At 39.3% G+C, this 23,500-nt stretch overlaps 1 protein-coding gene across 1 annotated transcript in view; it reads right to left on the bottom strand.

Moving 5' to 3' along the window:
• Positions 1–23,500, bottom strand: part of pde8a (phosphodiesterase 8A) — a 69,814-nt gene that overhangs the window by 34,787 nt on the left and 11,527 nt on the right. The gene's annotated exons all lie outside the window — the stretch shown is intronic.

Below are 23,500 nucleotides of genomic sequence, written 5' to 3'. Positions count from 1 at the left end.
ATACATTGATTATCTTACGTTATATGGATACACTGACAAAAAAATGCACCATAAGTTATCCAACATAGTGATGTTCCATATATTTATGGTTTGGTAGAACCCAGAGACCTCTTATGAACAAACATTATGATTAGGATTTTTGATGGCTCCCTTCCTGATTGGGATTTCTTTATACATAACATCAAAATTATGACACATTTTTTCCTCTGCAAAAATCTCTTTTCAAGTCATTTTAGTCACTAGCCAGGGCCTAACCACTTAGTTACCCAGAACATGTGAAGTCCATTAAGTCAGAAGAACAATTTGAACAACAGAACCACAGTAAAATCCAGTTTAAACATTAACAATTAAGCAATTCATTAATCAAGTTTATATATAATAACATGAGGAAACTGGCTCTTTTTCTATTACACATGATACTTTCCATGGATTTTGCTGCAAATACTTTAGTACTTTCACTTCAGTAAGAACACTGATTAATACTTTTACTGGTAACATTTTTTTCCAATCCTTTTATCATTTCCAGTGGTGGAAAGTAATTTGTATTTATTCAAGTTCTGGACCTAAGCTTTGTGGAAAATGTGCTTGGAGGCCAGCGTTGTAGTGCCACCATATTTGCTAACTTTAAATTGGCAATATAATCAACAAATAAAGGTTAATTAAGAATTGTTTTTCAGACTTTACCAGAAAGAAAATGGCTTAATTTGACAGCCAAACAATGTGAAAGAATAAATGAAAAGTGCAGATTTTAAATGTGTTTTCTGCAATTTAGCAAAACAGGGAAAATAAAACAGTAAAGCAAGCAATTCAAAAAAACTGTTTAAAACTATTTTAAATGATTAAAATTTTACAGTGCATCTGTACACGTCTTCCATCACTAACTTAACAAAGCAAATATCTGAAATTTAGTCTTCTAATTTCTGATTCCACTCTACAGGAGAGTTGTGACAATTATTTTAAAAATTCCAAATCACGCGGACAGGTTGTCAACTCATTACACTTTCATTACATGAGCTTATTCTTTTCTGTCTGCAAATAATTTAGCTTCCTTCCTGCTAAGTGGAACCCAGCTCAGGGGTTAGTAACCATAGCAACCAAGCCCCTTGCGGACCGCCATCCCTCTAGAATTCCTCTTCTCCGTAAACAATCTACACATGTGAGGAGGAATACAGAGAGGAATTTTAGAGCGTGCTAGGCTGCAGTAAATCACTTCTTGCTAAATTGTAAGCCTTCTGAAAGCTCCATGAAACAACAAAGGAGGGGAGAAAAAAAGAAAAAAAAAAGCTGATTAGCCCTCGGTTGTAGCCAAATTGACGTCATCATGACACTAGGCCGTTTGTTGTAGCTGTCCACAAACAAGGAGTATGGAATCAGGATAGCTACAAGCTGATGCTCTGTGATCATCTGATCTTTCACAGACAAGAGGACCTGGTCGCATGATAGCCTCATGTGCGCTGCAGAGACAGCATGCATGTTAGTGTGTGCGTGGTCGTATAATGGGAACGAACATATGGAAATGCCACAAACCCATGCTATTTTAAAGAGGGTTTGACTAAACAAGACCTCGTGGTCGGATTTGATTTTGACCACGTATGTCTAAATGAATAATAGGCATTAGAAATAATGGGGAAAAAAGTGTGTCTACATACAATGGATATTTTACTACTTCAATTTTTAATTAGTTTCCATGCATGTCTTCTAACTCCTCTATGAAAACAACGCCTGCAGTTCAGTCTAGTTCAGCTAAAAAATCAGAATGAATATCTCCATCCTGAGCTTCATTCAAACCACTCATTTATTTTCCCATCAAAACTGATAAATGTCACACATAAATATGCCAGGCATTGAAATCCATGTTTCCACTGCGTTGCTGTGTGTTGGCAAAATAGCAGCACCACGGCTAGAAGTGGAGATAACGTAAAAATGTCTTCTGTGCAGTATGACACAGTTACAATGCCATAAATCATCATTTTTTATAAAAAAAGAAAAAAGTCTCCACAGGTATTACTACTAATGGAAAAAGGGTGTTTGTACATACCATAGATATTTTACTACTTCCATCTTTATCTGCTCTACGTAGACACAGCCTGCAGTTCAGCTGAGTTCAGCTAAAAAGTCAGAATAATTAACTCTGTCAATAATAGGTGTCTAAAAATACCTATATAGTGCAAAATCCTGCGATATAGCAAAAAATCCACAATACCAAATGAAATTTAAAAATTTGCAATAGAGTGAGACCGTGAAAAGGCAAGGGACCACTGTATAGGTATTTTACTACTTATTTTTAACTGGTTTCCATACGTCTCCTCTCTGCTCTATGTAAACACGGCCTGCAGTTCAACCTAGCTCAGCTACAAAGTCCTGAACTTTATTCTTCTTGATTGGTAGATTCAAACCATTAATTTATTGTCCAAACAAAACACCTCTATAACCTACTGGTGGGTAAATGTCAGACAAAAATACACCACGCATTGAAATCTATGTTTCCACTTTGATGCCATGTGTTGGCGAACGCGTCGAGGTCGGGCCTTGAGATGTATGGAGTTTTTTCGGCCGCGGAGCCTCCAGCTAGCACAGCAGGACTCAGCGCTCCGTCTCCATCCAGGCAGACTCGCTTCTCGAACTGACAATGGCACAACCGATGCAACTGCAGCTGCGGTTGTGTAACTCGAATAGCCGGCGTGCCACACACAAACACACACGGAGCTGAACCAGTCTGCCAGCCTCTTCGGGCAACATGCTCCTCTTGTACAGTACGCACACACGGCAATGAATCATTCAGCCAAGCATTTGCATCCCGCAAACATCACGCTGGCACTCGACCAGAGGCAAACAAAGCAGTGGAAGTGAGTGAGCAAGTAGGCCAGGCAGCAGGGACGTGGTGTGTACATCTACGTAATTCACGTCCCGCCTTCTCCGTGCAGGCTGCTGCGTCGTACCAGTCGCACTGGAATCTCTCTCTCATTGTGCGTTTGTGTGCACAGTGACACTTGTTAATAAGACAACAAGTTTGTTCAGTAGCAGGGCATAGTGCAGACACAGTTGTGTTTGATGAATGAATGAATGAATAAGTGAGTGAAATTAAATATTAGGCCTTAACTCAGACTTTTTAGCACAAGCATCATGATGCAGTTTTTTTCTTGCTCTTGATGCAAAATTCTGCTGTCAAAATAATGATTCAGAGCAAGATTTAATTAAAAACTACAGTGAAGATTTGCTTCCCACGGGAAAACATTTTTTAAATTCATTTTATCCTTATGATCCAACCGTGCTGCTTCTAAAAGTCACTGTTTCCAGGACCAAACACCCCTATCAGAGCCATGGGATGAAACTGAATGACAGGGCATCTTTATTACCAATTACTTTGTGGTGATTTGAAGAAAAAAACATATCTAATAATCACACAGTAAACACAAAATAAATCCACTAACTTGGGTAACAATGCAGGTACCATCTTAAAGGACAGGTTCAAGGTTTCCTTTCCTTAACTATCTGAACTCCAACCAGGTTTTGCATGTTTTTGCTCCTGTGTGTTCATTTTCTTTCATGCAATATAAAGTTTCAAACAGCACAACCACAGCTAGAAGTACTGAGAACTCAAGAAATGTCTTCTGTGCAGTATGAAACTTATAATGTGAAAAAAGTTCAATTCCTTCCATTTTTTTTTTTTAAACAAAAATGGAAAATAAGAAAGCAAACTAACGTGGACAAAATTTTCCCAAGTGCCCTCAGGTTAGTTAATGGGGAAAATGGTGCCTCTAAATATTGTACAACTTAAATTTTTAATCTGTTTCAATATTTTTTTCCTATCTGCTCTGTTTAAACATGGCCTGCAGTTCAGCTAAGTTCTGCTTAAAAAAATCCCTGAATTTTTGTCACGTGACTGTTGGCTGCAGTTGAATCACTTTTGGCTTCCCAGTTGTACTGAGGAGCAGACAGTTTTTAGTTTTTAACAGAATCTGGTAAGAGGAATCTGCCAAAATTTTGGACAAAACAAGCTGACATTTGGTTAATTTTCTTTATGATGAGTTCATGGACCATTGGAAAGTTGAATTTCTGACAGTTTTTTCTGTTTTTACAACTTTTGATTGCAGAAACTGCAGTTCTTCTGATGGCCACTTGAGGCTGGCTCCAAAAACAAGTCAACCTCCCTAGACCCCCATGTTAAAATGCTAGACTTCACAGCAGAAATAAACATGTTTTACAGCCTGATACAAAAACAAATTTGGTCTGTATTGCTAATTTCCTCATTTGTGACAACAGCATAGGAGTGAATTTTTATGAGTCATGTGTTGAAATTGTATTAAGGTTTTAAGTTATGCATAAATAAGGGCTTTGAGGAACAGGTAGGTGTTTTCATACAACAGTCCATGGCCCATCTCAGCTCTATTTACATTTCATCTAACTGTGAATTTGTTTTTATTTTTTTTAAAATCACTATTAGTACTATTGTGTACAGTCAGGGCTCCAAAACCTAGCTACCTTTTCAATATTCCTGCATACTCAAGATATAAATCAGTACTCAAGTGTCCATGAATACATTAAAAAAGTGAGACGTGAAAACTGTGAGCCTATCTGTGAAAAGTGGAGTATACAATATTACTAAACAAATGGTGCTTTTCTCTCATAAACCCAATACATCTGCCCTTCCAATACAGAATACCAAGCCGATACCAGTGAAATCCTAAATTCTAACTACGTGTGCCAATCTGTAAGGAACTTTTTGGAATCACTGTCAGTCTCAGGCACTCAACACTAAAGGTCCACTAGATCCGGCAATTTCCAGCATCCCATTCACTGTCTATGTGAAACGCACCACATTGCATGCTGGTCCGGTTGCAGTGCGTTTCAGTGCGTCTCCTCGGAGTGGACGGCAGCTCGTTTGCATAAAGCAGACTTGACTTCTATTTCATGCAAATTCAAAGTGGCGTGCAGAGTTCTGACGCATCGCAAAACTTTCGTTAAACGTCTAAACTAGCTGTCAGTGAACTAAAACGAGGACAGATTCAGCTACTGCACAGGTTATTTCTCGCCTCATCTGCTTGCAGGGATACTTTTCGCTGAACTGTTTTCATTATAAAAGAGAAAGTTTGTAACCGAGCCACCATGTTGGTCCGGCTTGAAATCCAGGAGCAGACAGCTCCCGAGTCGATGCGTTTGTCCTATCAGGCACAGGATAGTTGGAGAAGAAGGCAGAAGTTGAACACCAGCCACTGGCCTAAAGTACATGCCCACCAAGCGGGCGATTTTCAGATGCGGCACGTTTACATGCGGGAAAAATGCATCTAGCATGAGTCAGCAAAACACAGTGACTAAAGAAATGTAGCAAAACACACACTCTGAATTATTGTAGATCAATAACATCATGGCCACAGATTCTGATGTGACCTAAATCTAATTACAACACACTAATTTGCAGACATGGAAACTTCGGGCCCTCTAAGTGACAGTTTCCTGCTTTGACCAGTTCCAGCATTTATTGTATCAGAAAAACTGAAATCACAAGCTTGAGCGCATTTTAATGATTCAATAAAGTGATGCAAAGTGAGATTTTTCACCTTCAAAGGAGTCGTGACCTTTCCTGCTGGTTGGGGCAAGTCTGACCACATCAGAGCTGCTGGGTGTCTCCAGTCATCTCCAGTCTGCTGCTGCTCTCATTCAACACACCTAATGTATTTACATAGTGGAGTTGCCTCTGACCCTATATCCTGCTCCCAGTGTATCCGGCCCTATAGATCTCCTCCTCCTCCGCTCCACCTCCTCCAGCCCCCAGCTCTTCTGTCTCATACTCATTGAGAGACACACACACAGTACACCATACACACTGGGAGAGTGGCTTTCCACTAAAGTGAAAAACAGGAAATTGGATGACATTGTTCGGTGCGCCGACGTCAGCAGTGAGAGATAGAAAGAGTAAACAGCTTCCTCCACCCCAGAGCTGGGACCAGGATGCAGGGAATCTTGGGATGCCTGCTCGTGCTTCTTAGGAAAACGTGCCTCGTTCTCTAACAATCTCCAGCTCTCTCCGGCTAACGTGCACTTCTGCACATCGGAGTTCGTCCCTCCTTGAAAGTTCTCCACATGAAAGTAATAAATGCGCAGCTGGTAACGCAGCGACATTAGAGGGGATCAGCATTTCATTCTCAGCAGCAGTTGCCACTGGTCTCGCATGTGTTTGTGTACGTGCGTGTTCCTGTCCAAAAGTGTGAATCAAATGGCGATGAATCAATGTTCTTGATTAGGTCTGATTAAGGGCAGCAGTCTCAGCCACAGGTGTGGATGCACACTATGTACCAGACAGACAGACAGACAGACAAACAGACACAGTAAACTCTCACACTGAGCTACGTGACGGGCTAAATGGCACCGAGCGACACATCCAGCTCACCGCACGCTGAGCTGCTTAGATAGTAGCGCTAGCTGCCCATGCTGCGTACATTACCTCAAAGAGAATAATTCACTTTCATGTGCGGCCACTTGTATTCGCTGGCCCATACACCTGCACTACAGTCAACGGTTACAATGAGGCAATAAAAATAATGGGAAAAAAAGGTTCTACATACTGTAGATATTATACTACTTCCATTTTTTCATTAGTTTCCATGCATGTCTTCTAACTCCTCCATGAAAACAACGCCTGCAGTTCAGCCTAGTTCAGCTAAAAAGTCAGAATGAATGATAGGTATTAATAACAAGAAAAGGTGTCTCTGCATACTGTAGATATATGCTTCCTAATTAACGAAACACAGCCTGCAGTTCAATCCAGTTCAGCTAAAGTCAGAATGAATGATTTCGTCCTAATCTTTTCTAATTTTGATTAGTACATTCAAACCACTTGTTTATTTTCCAAGCAAAGCTCTTGATAACCTACTGCTGGGTGAGTTATAACGCCATAAATCATCGCATATTTTTTTCAATCATTGGAATTATCATGCAAAACAATTTCCCCAAGAACCCACAGGTATTACTAGAAATGGGAAAAAAAGGTGTCTACATACTATAGAAGTTTTAATACTTCAATTTTTTTATTAGTTTACATGTCTCCTATTTGCTCTCTGTACACAGCCTGCAGTTCAGCCTGGTTCAGCTTAAAAAGTCAGAATGAATATCTCCATCCTGAGAATTATCTAAACCACTCGTTTATTTCCCCATCAAAACTCTACTATAACCTACTGGAAAACACCTCACCAAGACTAAGTTTATCAGAGTTGAGCAGAGTGGTAGGTGAGCCGGTGTGCTCGAGCTGCAGAAAGTAACAACGGGGCGAGAGAGAAAAAGACGAATATTTCATACATCTGCACATTCCAGAGGAGGAAATGGTACAGAGTTACAACTGGGCCATTTTAAGACATGACAGGATCATTTTTATGGAAAAAAGAAGTCTAAATATATTATATGGAGATTAGTTTTTAGGGGATTAATCACTGATTGTTGATTTCAATTATGGTCATATGTTATGGATTACAATTTCAAAGAAAAAAATTGATTTTAAAAGTATATTTCAGATTAAAATTATATATAAATTATATAACACACTTACCATATTGCTGTCCAATAAAAAAATAAAAATATTTATCTACAAACATGGCGATTTTCATTTTTACAAATAAACTGAAGGATTAACTGGACATTAATTGGTTTCTTTGTAGGATAAATAAATCATTTAAAAAGCCAAGTGGATTATCTGGAACAAAAAAAATCACCTTAGAAGAAAAAAAAAGTCATTGTTTTGGAGATACATTAATTTCAGAAGACAGAAACAAATGTGATGTATCCTAATAATTGGGGCTAAACAGAACAGGCACTTGTCAAAGGTTGATATTTAGTGTATTTATTGCCACATTAGACAATAAACTAGCAGCTACAAAAGGCAGAGGACACACCTCAAAGTCAAACAAGATAGTTCACAGCAACTCCATCAAAACCTACTAGGAAAAAGACAAAATATACCAAACTGACTTAAAGAAAGGTTACTTTGCTTGTAACAAGACCCACTTTCATATAGTTGACTGTGTATTTTAAAATAAACATGGCAGTGGGTGTCGATCAAACTGCTCCTCGTCTCATCTGACAGGATCTCAGATGAAACTTGAACTGTAATTATGATAATTAGGTACAGAACACTAACCAATTAATTTCGGAACAACTTGATCTTTATGAGTAATCAACTTAAACACTTAAGTCTGTTTTTTTAGAGTGTAAACACCTATCTTCAGCTACACGTACACACAACCAACTTTGCAAACGTCAAATAGAGTAGAAATTAAAGTAAACAGTGGGCAATTTTGGTGTAGCTTGGCGGTGACAAGCCCATGACGTGCAAACTACAAAATTTAAGCTGTTGATCTTTAGACTGAATTAATCAGATGCACCATTATTTCTTGATCGTCAATCCACCTTTGGTTCAGGGCTCAGTGTGAAACAAATGATGATAAAGTGACAGTGATGATTATGAGAGGAACAGGAGTTGCCTGTTAGAGTCTCTTTGGGACCATGCGGCCATCTCAAGTAAATTTGTGTTCTAAGGTAGTGGCTGTGTCTTTGTTTTTTTTTTCTTTTCAGGAATTGAGAGCTCAGATGTTTTGCCAGTTTTCATCTCGACACAGATTTCATGTTACTTTTTAAATATTTCAAAGATTATCTTACTTCTGTACGTAGATGCTGAAGGAATCACACACATTTTCAATTAAGATAAAACTCCAGAAGTAACCCTCTAATATAACTTCCCACGTTACTAGCGCTTCCTTTCCCTCCATGTCTTCCCTTTATTTTCCTGGACACTGCTGTCCACTCACCTACAAGCAGAGCCTCACACATCCATGTCAACGTAACCTGGACTATATTAAGTACACGCTTTATATTCTTTTATTTCCTAATGTATGGCTCACAGATTGACGCCTTTCTGCAAAGCCCTTTGAGATAAAACTCTGTGCTGTGCTGTGCTAAATTTGCAATACTTTTAAGCACTATTCTCTGTTGCCTTAATACTGCAGAAAAAACAATACAATGAGTGAAAAAAATCATACCATCCCCCACCCCAACGAAAAAAAAAATCTAATGTTCATCTAAAGTGTTAATCTAATTGCAGTTCATCCGTTTAGAAAAATAACTGCAACCATGTGTATTCTGGCTCCCTCCACATGTCTTATCCATGGTGACCAAGCCCACAGTCAGCCAGGCAGAAGACTTTAGTTGAGTCACTGGCATCGCTGAGAGAAACTAGGCCACTGTGGATCGGTTTGTCCCAGAACATCCTTGCCTTCTGTGTTTTTATCCGTTTCCCTCTCGCTCTCTCTCTCATTCTCTGTCTGTTTGGCAGTATGCACTACAGAGGAAAGACCAACCCCTTGGAATAAAAACTACAACGTCCTGTAAAGAACATGTTCTAAAAGAAATGTAACAGATCTCATGTGTAAGACTACATGTCAGTTTTTTTTCTTGTTTGTCAGTGTGTGTCAGATACACTGTCATGAGATGAACAATGTGTCTTCCTCCATTAACCATGACAACTGTTCAGCTATGCAAACCAGAATAACCTCCTGCGGTGAATGAACTCTTCTATAGTTTATCTTCTTTTACTCTCCTCCTTTCCTATCCACAAGCCTGCATACTACCAACATGACATCCTCTTGGTTAATGAGGTCCCAATCTCCAGTCGAGGGCTTTCAGAGGGCATGAATGAGGAATTCAGGGTGACCTCTGCCAGGGAGGCGCTGCAGTACCAGGAATGCTACAACTCAAAGGGCTCTTAGGCTGGTTTCAAGGTCACGACAGGACAGAAGAGGAGGAGAACAATGGCAGTGGATGTCACAGGTGTAGTGTCAGGGATCCTGAACGAGATGCTAGAGCAAAGTCTTGTGGAATAACTTTCCTAATCCATGTTGTCAAAGACCTTCTACCAAGCCCATCCAACTTGTTCTACTGATGGAAGGTGGAGTAACCAACTGTGCCTAAAAAGAAAGAACCCTGGAGAACTTCAAAGTGCTGAAGACCAGAACAAATACCACCTGCAGCGGGATTCGCCACAATAAGCGCCTCTACCAAGTACAGAATGCCACCTCGTGCATCAGAGCTGGGGAAAAGCTAACATTAGGACCATCTCCTCTAGCCTGCTAGCAATGGCAAAGATTGGGATCTGATGATCCACAGGATCTGTCATTCCAATGCTTCCCATTCGTTGCCTATGTGGGCCGCCCTGCAATGCATTCTGCTATAGTTGCTACACTTAGCTACAAAACTCATGCCACTTCTCACTTTTCTTACTTTAATATGGAATGCAATTTGAGCCAAGACTGCAATTAATAATTATTAATGATTAATGATGAAATGACTCCTGTTGGAATCTTCAGACAATTTCCCTTTGAGGACAAAGTAGTCCAAACTAGAGGTCGACCAATATGGGATTTTCAAAGGCCGATGCCAATATCGATTTTTAAAAAAATTTTCAGCCGATGGCTGATATCTAAAGCCGATTGTAGAAGCCGATTTTTAAGGCCGATATCCTTTTTTTTTTTTTTAAAGCACATCGATTACAAAAGGCAATTTAAACACTAAAAGTATATACATGTATATATTACAAATTAAATACAGTAGTAGAACTCTAATATTTATTGAACACAAAAAGTGAAAAAGTACAATAACAAAAAATACTTAAAGTTTACAAAAAATACAATTAAAAAGTAACCTGAAAGTGCAATTGCTTGTTCAAGTATAAAAGATAAACATGATCACAAAATAAAAACTGTAACAAATGCTAATTAAATTAAATAACGTAGTGCAGTTAAACATTACAAATCTTTAGATAAACCACAAAATAAAACACAAAAGTTTAATATGAAATTGGCATCAACGGTAATATCTGTCTTCAGTGTCTTCAGTGACTAAATAAAACTTTTTTTCAATAAATTTAACTCAAAAAGTGTGTGGAGCGAGGCTTGTTGTTGCCTGGCTCACTCACTCCGCTCATGCTCTGCTCTCTGAGTGCCGGGGGTCCTTCTAAGGGAAAAGTGGTCGCGGTAGCTGCCCGTACCGGTGCCTGATCACAAATCGGCTTTTTATTTGTAAATATCGGCCGATGGCCAATATTGAATAAATTCCATAGATCGGCCCAATATATCGGCCGGCCGATATATCGGTCGACCTCTAGTCCAAACCCCAAAGAAAATCAATATACAACAAGCTTAAAGGAACAAATCCTCCCACGCAGGAAAGCAGAAACCTAACTGTTCAACAATGGTCTTTTTAAATAACATTTTCATTAAATCTTTAAAACTCTTCAACCAATCAATTGATGCAATTATTTAAGGTGTAATTCGATTTTTTTTTTTTACTTTGTTATGTCATGTCAGTTTTCTCAAATAATGTACACATTTCTATACATTTAGTTGAAATTACCAAGAGCTTTACATAAAAAAAATTCAGGTCCTGATAATTTGGAGGAAAATACAGACTGGGTGATAAATAGAAGATCTGTCATGGAAATTAATGATAAATATCAGTGCAATGGATTACTTCTTTTATTGATTAAACCACCAGTTATCCTGCAATAAAAAATATGATCACAATTCCCCCAGAGTTCACGGTGACAACATCAAATATCCTGTTTTGTCAGACCAACAGTTCGAAACTCAAAGATGTACACCAAAAATCAGTAAATCCTCTAAAAAGAGAACAAACGGAAGTCTTTCTACGTCGCCTTCCAGTAACAGGAACCCGCAGTCAAGCTAACAACAGAAGTATTTAAAATTTACAAGACATCTCCACCAAGCCTCTACAGATTATAGCTACATTCTTCATATCATGTCACAAGCATGATACCAATCACCATAAAGCTTTATAAACTAAAACATCATTCACACCACATTTGTCGCGCAGCTACCGACAGGTGGCGATAAGGCCTGCTGTATGAAAGACCAAAAAAATGTCACATTTCTCCACAAACTCAATCTTTTGTGCCTTGTTCATTGTCTGTCATCTTATTAAAATCCAGGTAATTTAAATAACGCACATGGACAGACTGATAATCCATTTTGTATGTGGTGTGTAGAGTTACTTCAAGAAGCCACTGACTTAATCCTAAGTACCAGTAAGCGAAGGTAATATAATCATAGGTTGGCACGTTACATGTACACTGCAGCCACTTAAACAGCTCTGTAGACACAATTCACAACGAAACGAACATAATTCTGAGATCTAAATGAATTCTAAAATGACGCACGACTTGCTGTTTGGACTGCGGCACTGTGCACTACTCCTTATACACGCTGTCCCAAATCCAGCCATTTCTAATCACACACACATACACATTCATTGTTTTTCGAGCCGTGCTTCCAGAGTACGCCCTGACCTTTATTCTGTCTGCAGTGACATCTCTCCTACCTCACCAGATAGTGCGGAAACTCAAGCATACGGGAATGCACATACACACACAGAGGGAAGACACCGAGTAACTCACAGGAGACTGAACTTGTCCTGGAATTCAGTCCCAAACGCCCTTGAATGACGTCCGTGGTTTAAAAATACAGAGTTTGCAGAAAATGGATAGGTTACTTCATCCTTGGTGACCTGTCCCTGTTTCTCGCCGGTGTTCCACACACTGCGAGCATCACCTCACATTATCGCAGAACCCATCAGATTATGTGAGCCGCTGCCGGTCCGCTGCAATCTCCGGCTTTCACAGTTTGGCACAGAAAAATGAGAAGTGGATATTTAAAACCGGCGAGTCCGGACAAATATTTCTGTACACAAGAACGTGCAAAAGAGCTGACGGCTGCACAGCTTGTTCTTCTACAGGAAAAAAAATCAAATCTCCAAGTGGTTGAACATTTTGACCAAGATTAAACCCTCAGCTCATGACTGCATAGACTGTGTACATCGTGGCACCAGAGTGTATGTGATCTATGTGTCGCTGTGCCAAGGAGAGTAACTGAGGCCTGGCAGAGGAGCTGCTCTTCATCAGGCCAAGTGACGAGGAGAAGGAGCAGGAGATGCATTTGTTGAACATGGACAGAAATACAGTACATGAGGCTGTTTGCTGCATCAAGCCAACTGCCAAACTGTTAAACTGAGACTTACAGATTTCAATTCAAAAGACAGATGAGGGTTTAAATGTGATTACGCTGCCATATGTCCTCGACTTTTACACATCTCCTGTGGCTGCATTTATCTAAATTTGTCTCACTCTTCCCTCTTCGTCTTTTCCGATTGCTTTCGTGAACGTTGTAGACAAGAGCGTCTCCAAGTCAGTATGACCGCTTATTATCTGGTTTCAAGGATGAGCCAAGTTCAACTTTCAAATCTTGCTGATTAAAGGTAGAATCTACAAACTATACAGCAGTGTGTAAAGTTAAAGGGAAGATGCAGGACTTTTGTGAAGATGTATTGAAAAAAATAGCAGCAGCACTTCTAGTTCCAAATGCACTGCATCCTACACAATCACATCTTTGATGAGAGCTTCCCAGCCACCTAAATGAATACTCCTTTCAAACTGCACACCTCAAGCTTCTAAGCGCTGGCTTTCTGTCAACTGAAACTTTATAAAACTCCCTCAAAAACTACAGAAAAAAACATACAGAATTTTTTTTCACATGCTTTGAAGTTGAACTTTCTGTGTAAAATTGATGGAGCGACCCGTCAAAGAGAATGATACGTAAACGATGCTCACTGCAAATGGGTGTAAATTAATTAAAAACAGAAGACGGATCCACGCGAAGCAGAGCACTTTCTCTAGTGTTCACCTTCAAGGTATTTCTGTCCTTATCCAGATTACCCTGAAATCCTCATAAGACCTGGACAATCCTAAGCTATCCAGGGCTCTGTGGCAGCCCCTTACTAAAACCTCGCCTTCTTCTTCTGCCCCCAGATACCACCTTCAACACCAGTGCTACTGTGCTGCTGGTGTACACACTGGGCTGCTTCATTTTCCCTTTTTATTCACACCCACTGATCCATTTTGCTGTATATACGCACCCCAGAGAAGATTTAGGATTTTATCTATATTTTTCTTTGCATTCATCAACCGTAAACCCTTTGAAGCTTTTCTACATCTGCTTAATTTTCACTGCAGCTCCTGATCAGCCATGTGTCGTGGACATTCTCCTTCCTCTCAGAGCTCAGTCCAAGTAAGGTCAAAGGCCAATAAAGCAACAGGACAAGCTAAAGGAGCTTGGGAAGTCTAAGTTGGACTCTGCCTGGTCCAGTGACACTACAGCGTACTGTAATCTTACCAGGAACCTTTCCATTGCAGTCAGCCCCTCCTCCCTCTGAGTCCGGCCAAATGCATAACAACAAGGCAAGCAGCGCACAAACAACAAGCTACAGCAGTAAGAGTGAGAGTTCATTAGTCGCCAGGAACTTTGTTGCCAGAGCCATACCCAACTGTACAATCTTAATTACCTCACCAGCCAGGTGGCCTAAAGAGAGGATTAGAATTAGCAATACTGCGGCCACACCACCCTCTGCTCTTTCTGCAAACTCCGCCTCTCCACGGCGGCTTATATGTTTTTGAAAATATCAGAAGTGGTTCTCAGGGCTCTTCAGATGGCTGGAGGGGGGGAGAGAGCATTAGATAATCAGCAGACTCCCCCTCCTCTCCTTCACCTGCTAAAACAGGAGCACTGATGTCACTGTTGCATGAGGGATTAGTGAGTGACACAAGCTGGGGCTTGGCACACAAACTACACTTGATTTAAACACACACAGACACTGAATGAGAAAGACTGCATGCCAATGCACACATTAATGCAAGTTTGCAAACACACAGATTACTGCAAAGTTGCCTACTGCTTACCGAGATAACTGTTAATGCATAGAAATATAAGCGAAAACAGTAGTAAAAAGAAAGTGTAGTAAATATATACATACAGTATGTATAGCTTAAAGCAGGCTGACAGGATTTTCCTGTTTGAAGTCTAAATTTGCCATTAATTTACATAATACATCATGTTTCGCTTTATCATTGCGAGAGTCATTTGAAGACTTTTCAAACTTCTGAAGAAGGTCCAAATGATTTAAAGGATTCTGAAACTGACTCTGGCTAAAACCTACTTCTATGAATCACTGAACAGGTGGTTTCTGGAAATTTGCAACCGTCTGATTCAAACCACATAAACTGGCATGTTTAGTGCCATAATGTAAATTCAGTAGCATTAGAGTTTCAACATGACGTATTTCAGTAGCGATTACATTTCACAATGAGGTACTCAGTTGCTTGTAACATTCCAATCCTTCCAGCCTCTTTCTGCACCAACTCTGATGTTTAAACTGAGTTTCCTTAAAGAAGTTATTAACAAAGGAAGACAGATTTTAAAATATTTATGTTCATTGCTAATCAATAATAATTCCACCAACAATGATCGCATCCATTTCCTAAACGTTCTACAATACGTTGTGTCAAATCAAAACCCGACACTGCAGACAAATTTACATACACACTGCATGATCTCTAACCAGATTATTAATTAAACACAGAGTCAGACGACACAAACATTGTGGGCTGACATGTTTTTGAGGGACTCCGTTATTGGCAAAGGCTTCCAATTTTCCCGTAAGTCTCAGATGACTGACAGCAAGTAAAGAATGATGAGATGCTGTGGCTGCGATAAGCAAACACTGAAAACAGAAACCCAAAACCTCAGATAAAACCAAGAAATGATTGGGTGCAAATGCTTCTGGTAAAAAAAAAAGAAAAAAGGGGGGACCGCTGATCTACAACTATGCTGGCTGTGTGAGGAAATAAGCAAAAGAAATTCATATATTATTTGTGCGCTATGTATACTGCAGAATAATATTTCATATGGCCACAAGCAGCTGACCTGGTTACAATGCACACAGTTAAAAACAGACGACCTGAGAGGAATGTAATCCAGCAGGTGCAACAGGTACAATAGATGACAGAGGTGCTTCTGACAGAGGAGCAGGAATGTTTAATCTATTGATTCACTTCTAGTAGATACTCAGAAGTGTGTTTCATTGTTTCCCATGTCGACAACAGTGCTTCCGACTTGTAATGCTAGATAGAGGTGAATAATTGTTCTGAAACTTTGTAATCCAAGTTTCCAAACTGGAAACTGACTGGTCTGGTTCCATCTCAACCTGAATCCACTTCATTAAGTCAAAGCCAAAAAATTTGGAGCACGAAAACCATCCTCAGCTGTTGGGCCAAAGACACTTTCCTTGACGTACGAGATTAGATTGACATGTACAATATCAAAGCACCTTATCAAAATGTTTTAAATTTAATATATAAAAAGAACCAAATGTTACAGGCCAATCTAGACTTGAGGTTCTGCAGGGATGGCAGCTAAGCAATGAAGACCTCCCTGTTTCTGCAACTTGGCTGCACATTTTATTTGCATGTCATGGTCAAATGATTCGGATTGGCACAGTTGTGGTACAGTCTGTGATATTTTTGCTTTGCATATGGTAAAGTCAGATGATTACAGGGGAAAAAGTCAAAAAAAGAGAGAAACAAAAGGTGAAAAAGAGAGAGAACTAGTTTGAACTTCCTTACTGTTAAGTATAAAGTCAAAACTTAGCTGGGCTTTGCGCTAAATAACTGGAAATGTGTCCTTAGAACCACACACCTTGAAACAGAATGTGCACCATCTGTGCTCTGCCCCATAAAAATTGCAAGGGATGTATCAAGCGAGAGTACAGTATATCTTCAGAGCAAAAGACAGGACACAGTCCAGAGAGTTTTGCGTCATAGCTATGTCCATTAAAACAAAAGGAGGAGACGAGCTCTGCTGGCTTAATGCGGCATTCAGCAGGTGAATGAGTGTATCGCGTGTTTACTACAGCCAATAAGCTGCAGGCCTGTTCACTTAAATCCACTGAGGCTCTTGTCTGCTCAGCACTTCTTTGGTGAAGAAAAGGCAGTAAAATGAAGTCAAAGCCTCGGGAGCATTTTGATTCGAAAATAGTTTCAGATCAGCAGCCAAGTTTTGCAGTGGAATACCCATCAGGTTTATAAATTTAACACCAATTTTTAATGCTTTGAATATCTCACCCCAGAAAGAGTTTTTCAACTTACTGCGCCGTATACAACCTTCCCCTCAGTTTATTCTAGCTGCAAGGACAGTGGTGTGATGGAGCGTGAAAATGTCCAAAGTACTCCAGGAACCAGATGCTGTTAACATGGCTGTTAGCATTGTTAAGACGGTGTGCTGTGCACAGTTACAGCGGTCCACAATCACCACATAAGGCTCCCTTCCAAAGGAGATTTAAAAACACGCGTGTGGATACCGACACTGTGACACTATGTAAGATTGATGACTCTCAGATGAACTCTTACTTTGGAGGAACAATGATAGCGTGTTCTGTACATGGTGCACTTTTCAAAACCACTCTTAAATGAAGCTTTAAGACCTCGAGAGATCTTTGTACGGAGGGTATGCACATGACATTACTGGAGCATCTGAATGATGAATAAATCAATTTATATGATTTAAAAAAAAGAAATATGTCTGAAACAGTGAACAGTTGTGATGCTACCAAGTGAGCAGATAAACTCAGACAGCCAACGGCTAAAGAGAAGACAAGAGAATCGATTACAGCAAGTCAGAAGGACAACTGGAAGGATGCACGATAACTTGAATATTTAGAAAAAAATCTGAGCACAATCACATGTTTCTAACATTGTGACTCCATTTTTAAGATTTTAGTAAGTTCCTATTTGTTTTCTCACAGGCAGATTGAAGTTACAGCAAACAACTCTTTAGCTAACAGTTAATTTCACAATTTTTTTCTCAAGTTATCAATTACTTTTTGGTCTACAAAATGTCTCAGAACGGTGGAAAAGGTCAATTAGTGCTACCCAAAGCAAAAGATGACGTCCTCAAATGTCTAGTTTTGTCCACAACCCAAAGACATTTAGTTTACTGTCAAAGAAACCAGAAAGCATTCAAATTTAACAAGCTGGAATCAGACAATTTTCACTTTTTTCTTACAGAATTACTCAAACCAATTTATCGATTAACAAAAGTCATTGATTAATTCATTAGATGACAATGATTAATCGTTACAGCTCTACTCCATTAAGGCTGGAATGGGGAAAATTTATTCTGGCCCTTTCCGAAGATAACAAATTCACTGTGCCAGACCAAGAAATAGTCCAGGACATTGTCCGCAGTATTACATTTACACCGTTTTTTTGTAAAAATTAAGCCAACAATATATAATGGGTTAATAATTTACCCTGAAGTGTTTTGGCAGGTGTTTCTTTAGGTGCCTTTTGACTAATTTCTCTACGACAATTTACCATACTTGTCAAGAATGTCAAAGGAAAATATCTGGAACTAACCAAAGCTAAAATAGAAAAACATTCTTTCATGCGCTCAGTTATCAGTGTAAAAGATTTAAAAACTTTTTCCAGCAAAAGCTAAGTATTGGCTGAAAGAAAAACAAGAATGTACCCATCTATGACATCTATAAGGTCCAACTAACTGTGGATTATGTCATTATGTGTGTGTGTAATGTAGTTTATAATGTTGTCTGTGCTGTTTTTAATCGGTGTTGGTCCTCTGTCTACTTTTACTGAAAAGCCCAACCAGGGACAGGAGTTAAAAAATTAGCTTAATGCTATACACTATATGCAAGACATCAGATGTTTTCTGTGTTAATTGCGTGGTCCCTGATCAATAAATAATGTTTCAAATGAATTCTGCAAGGAAAGGGTTAATCAGCACCCAAATTGTAGATATTTTGAAAAAAAAACAGAACAAGAAATCCTTAACTAATTTCTGTTAACATGTGCTTTGTGTTTTTGTTTTCTTGCAACTAAAAAAATCCCGGCTGACACCCCTTTTGTGGAGTTAAACAATGAGAATAAATGCAGACAAATTAGAAAAAAAAAAATCCCTGCTGATGGATCAATCCTTCTTAGTGACAGTAATGATGTCTGACACCGCAGCAGCCAACACTCAAAAGAAACTTCAAAAGAACTGCACTTCTAACAGACCTTTGAAACACGACTGTTTTCTGTGTTCGCTTCCACACTCCGTCTCGCAGTGGCACTTTCCAGCCCTAAGAGTCTGAATGCACGGAGCAGGAGGCTCCACACTGGAAAACACACATAAGTGGCAGTCCGCCACGACCCCTGCAGATGCTCACAGCCCAAAAAATTAGGAGAGGCACATTCGAGGAGGAGCTTTACAGGCCACCAGTGGACCTGTATGAGGGGCCATCAGGGACATTATTCAGGATTACCATTCACACACACATATGAAACTAAACATATTCACACATTATAGTAAAAACCTCACACACTTACAACTGAAATGCTCTCACACACACTACTGAAATGTTGTGCTCTCATACACACTACTGAAACGCTCTCATACACACTACTGAAACGCTCTCATACACACTAGTGAAACGCTCTCACACACACTACTGAAATGTTGTGCTCTCATACACACTACTGAAACGCTCTCACATACACTACTGAAACGCTCTCATACACACTACTGAAATGTTGTGCTCTCATACACACTACTGAAATGCTCTCATACACACTACTGAAACGCTCTCACACACACTAGTGAAATGTTGTGCTCTCATACACACTACTGAAACGCTCTCATACACACTAGTGAAACGCTCTCACATACACTACTGAAACGCTCTCATACACACTACTGAAATGTTGTGCTCTCATACACACTACTGAAATGCTCTCATACACACTACTGAAACGCTCTCACACACACTAGTGAAATGTTGTGCTCTCATACACACTACTGAAATGCTCTCATACACACTACTGAAACGCTCTCATACACACTAGTGAAACGCTCTCACATACACTACTGAAATGCTCTCACACACACTAGTGAAACGCTCTCACATACACTACTGAAATGCTCTCACATACACTACTGAAATGCTCTCATACACACTACTGAAATGCTCTCACACACACTACTGAAACGCTCTCATACACACTACTGAAACGCTCTCACATACACTACTGAAATGCTCTCACACACACTACTGAAACACTCTCACACACACTAGTGAAACGCTCTCACATACACTACTGAAATGCTCTCACACACACTACTGAAACGCTCTAACACACACTACTGAGATTTCAGTGTAACAGGAAGGTGTCTTAAAAGAGGAAGTTTAGGCCATTTTTCTTCTTTTGATCATTCTGGGGACACTCATGGTGGATAATCACTGGAGGGAAGAGTGTTAAGTGACAGTGCTAACAATGAATTTTCATCTAGTCTTCTTTGTTTTTTAGTGCAAACTTTATTATATGACGTAAAAGGGAATGAAGAGAATGTAATACGTTTTTTTTCAAGCACTTTGCAGTGTATTGAATCGCTTCAGAGAAATGAGCCCAATAATTTTGACCAGGAACGTCTCTATAGAGTACTTGATGACCATACAAGAACTTTATCTGCTCTGCATGCAGTGGTGTCCAGATATGATACTTCAAATAGGGACGTCTGTCACCTACTGGAATCGCTGCACAGGTGTTTTTGCAATATGCTTCAAGAACACGAGGCCAGGCAGAGGTCTGCTGATGCAAATTTGTTACCCCCAACAACCTTCACTGGTCAACCTGGCCGTCCCAGATACACCATAACCAGTCAACAGATTTCTCACTGTGTGTCTATTGGCATGACATGGCAGAGAATTGCATTCTGCTTTGGGATAAGTAGAACTCTGCACAGACACAGACAACTACTGGGATTTGAACCTCGGAGATATGCAGTTATGTCAAATCAAGAACTGGATACCCTTGTGACTGTAATATTACAGAATACCCCAAATGCAGGGGAAACTTATGTTCTTGGAAGCCTGAGATCACGCCACATAAGGATCCAGTGTTGGCGGGTCAGAGAAAGCCTTTATCGAGTGGATCCCATTGGGCGATCATTACGACGTCGTCATGCTATAAGGCGGAGGGTCTATGATGTTCAGTCCCCCAACCAATTATGGTAAGCTCACAATGAAAGACTTGCCAAGATCAGTAAAGGTGCCATGCCACACCATTAACTCTTGTGGGTCGCTTTAATGTACGACCCTATGTGGTCACCAGAGGACATAAAAGTCATACCCCAAAAACTGCTATAAAAATACAATATTTTTTTGAATGTTTTTGCTCAAATCATTCAAACAACTTCAGTCCTAATCAAAAATATCAAATATTTAATCATGTCTTTTATTTTAACCCTTTACATGCCAATTTGATTACATGATGTCAGTTTCTATGAAAAAAAACCATAAAAAAATATAATTTTTTTAATACAACAGTGACATAACTGTAATCAAATGGGCATTTAAAAAGTTGAAATAAAAGAAATAATTAAATATTTGATATTTTTCATTAGGTCTGAAGTTGATTGAATGATCTGAGCACAAAAAGTACAAAAAATATGAATCTGTTATGTTTTTATAGCAGTTTTTGGGAGAGGACATTTATGTCCTGATGACCTCAAAGGGTCGTCAATTATGAATCTGACACTGCAAAAAAAAAATGCATGAAAATCTATTTTGTCACAGGTCTTATGTATATTTAAGCCTGATCTTTAAAAAAATCCCCAGCCCTCCAACATTTATTATAACTTTGGCCCCATTTAACCTTTGACCTCTGAAAAAAATCTGATTTTGAATATTAACACTTGTCATGAAAAACACCTTACTACAAAAATCATTCCATATTGAGAAACAAAAACAAAATTATGGTCAAAAGTTCAGCAAATAATTGACTGAAAGGACAAAAATATCCCTGTTTACCCATGAGGGTAAATAATAATAATAATTATGATGATGATGATGATTCTGGTCTCCCAACAGGCATTTCGATGGAAACCACAAGCTTGTGAGGTGGCGTCTGGTCATGCACGGCTGTGTTGATGGCTTCAGTCGGACTATTATATACCTGCGGTGCTCATCTAATAACAGGGCCTCAAGTGTGTTATCATTATTTTTAGAGGGTCTTGAGAACTTTGGTTTGCCTGCAAGGGTCAGATGTGATTATGGAGTGGAAAATATACTTGTTGCACGTTTTATGTTGGAAAGAAGGGGACTGAACAGTGTTATTACAGGTGTTTCAGTTCATAATCAGAGAATTGAAAGACTATGGGCAGAACTCAATAGAGTTGTTTGCAGACACTTCAACATTTTTAACTTCATGGAAGAACAAGGTATTCTTGACTCATTGAATGAACTACATCTTTTTTGTCTGCATTATGTTTATTTGGCAAGAATTCAGCAGGCAGGGAATCACCACGTCCTCTACAACTCTCTTGTTGCTCCCTTCTGGTGACAGACGAATGGCGACAAGATCATCCAGCTGGTCAGCAGTCAGCGTGCTTGGCTCATAGCAGAACAGGGGGCGAAAGCTGTCTGGATGTTTTTGGATTTTCTCCAGAACCCCCAGAGTTCTCAGTCCTTCACGGAATCTGTAAAAACAACAAACAAAAAACAATTGTATTTGTTGAATTCATTCAGAATTTTTGACATTGTCAATTTGTTACAGGAACAAACTTTATGGCAGTAAATGGCACCAGTTCGATCCTTTCCAGGAATATCTGCAACTAAATCAAGGTTTAAAAAGCGTATTTTGTAGGGTATATATAGAAATGACCCAAAGTAGTTATTTTTAGATTACACCTACATAATATGAAAATGTATTTCTAACAGTAACTGTAAAATTAAGCTTAATCTGCAATTTTAAAAACTAAAAACCTGATTTACTTACAGTTACATACTTTGTATGCGGTAGCTCGAGCTGCACTGCAAGGTTAGCATATTACAGCTTTCAAAGGTTTTTGTTAAGTAAACTATAAGAGAAAATATAATCACAGAGACATACACAGCAAATAATGACTCAAATGAAAACTACATTGCTCAGTAATTTGCCTCAATGTGTGTAAAATACACTGAGCCGGTGGCTCAACTTACCCCAGAGCTACCATTATGACTTTATTAGCTAAAATGGTGGACTTTTATGCTAGGTTTCTGACCTCATGATGTAGCTCATAGACACCACAATTGATGTATAAAACAAATTTAAAATGAATTTTTTTGGTCTAAACACAATTCTAATGAAATATATGATAGACTAAATTCACTTTCAAGAGTGAAAAATGTTTTTTTTAAATAAATGTCTAACCCCTTTACCCATGTGCTTCTTACCTTCACAGACTCTATGAAATGATGCCCAGCTCCTAAATATTTGGTCACATGATCAATTTTTATTACCGTTTCCTAACAACAGGGGGTTGCTTAACTTACTCTTTGGCTCAACTTACCCCAGTCTCCCCTATAGGGCTATCATTCTACTTACAATATAAACTCTGTGTGTTTTTTCTCTTTATTGATACAAAGAGAGAAAGGGTTTACCTGTCGTCTTCTGGAATACACTCACCAAATCCACCCCTGATGTGTTGTATGACAGTCTGGTGGTCCCAGACCTTCTGGAACTCAAAGGCACTGAGGATATGTCCATGTTTGTGCAGCCAAACTTTTGTGTCTTGTTGGC

This window comes from Amphiprion ocellaris, chromosome 1 (genome assembly GCF_022539595.1).
Source record: "Amphiprion ocellaris isolate individual 3 ecotype Okinawa chromosome 1, ASM2253959v1, whole genome shotgun sequence".
Taxonomy (NCBI): Eukaryota; Metazoa; Chordata; class Actinopteri; family Pomacentridae; genus Amphiprion; species Amphiprion ocellaris.
Note: the sequence above shows the minus strand (reverse complement) of the source record. Positions and strands in the feature narration are given on the sequence as shown.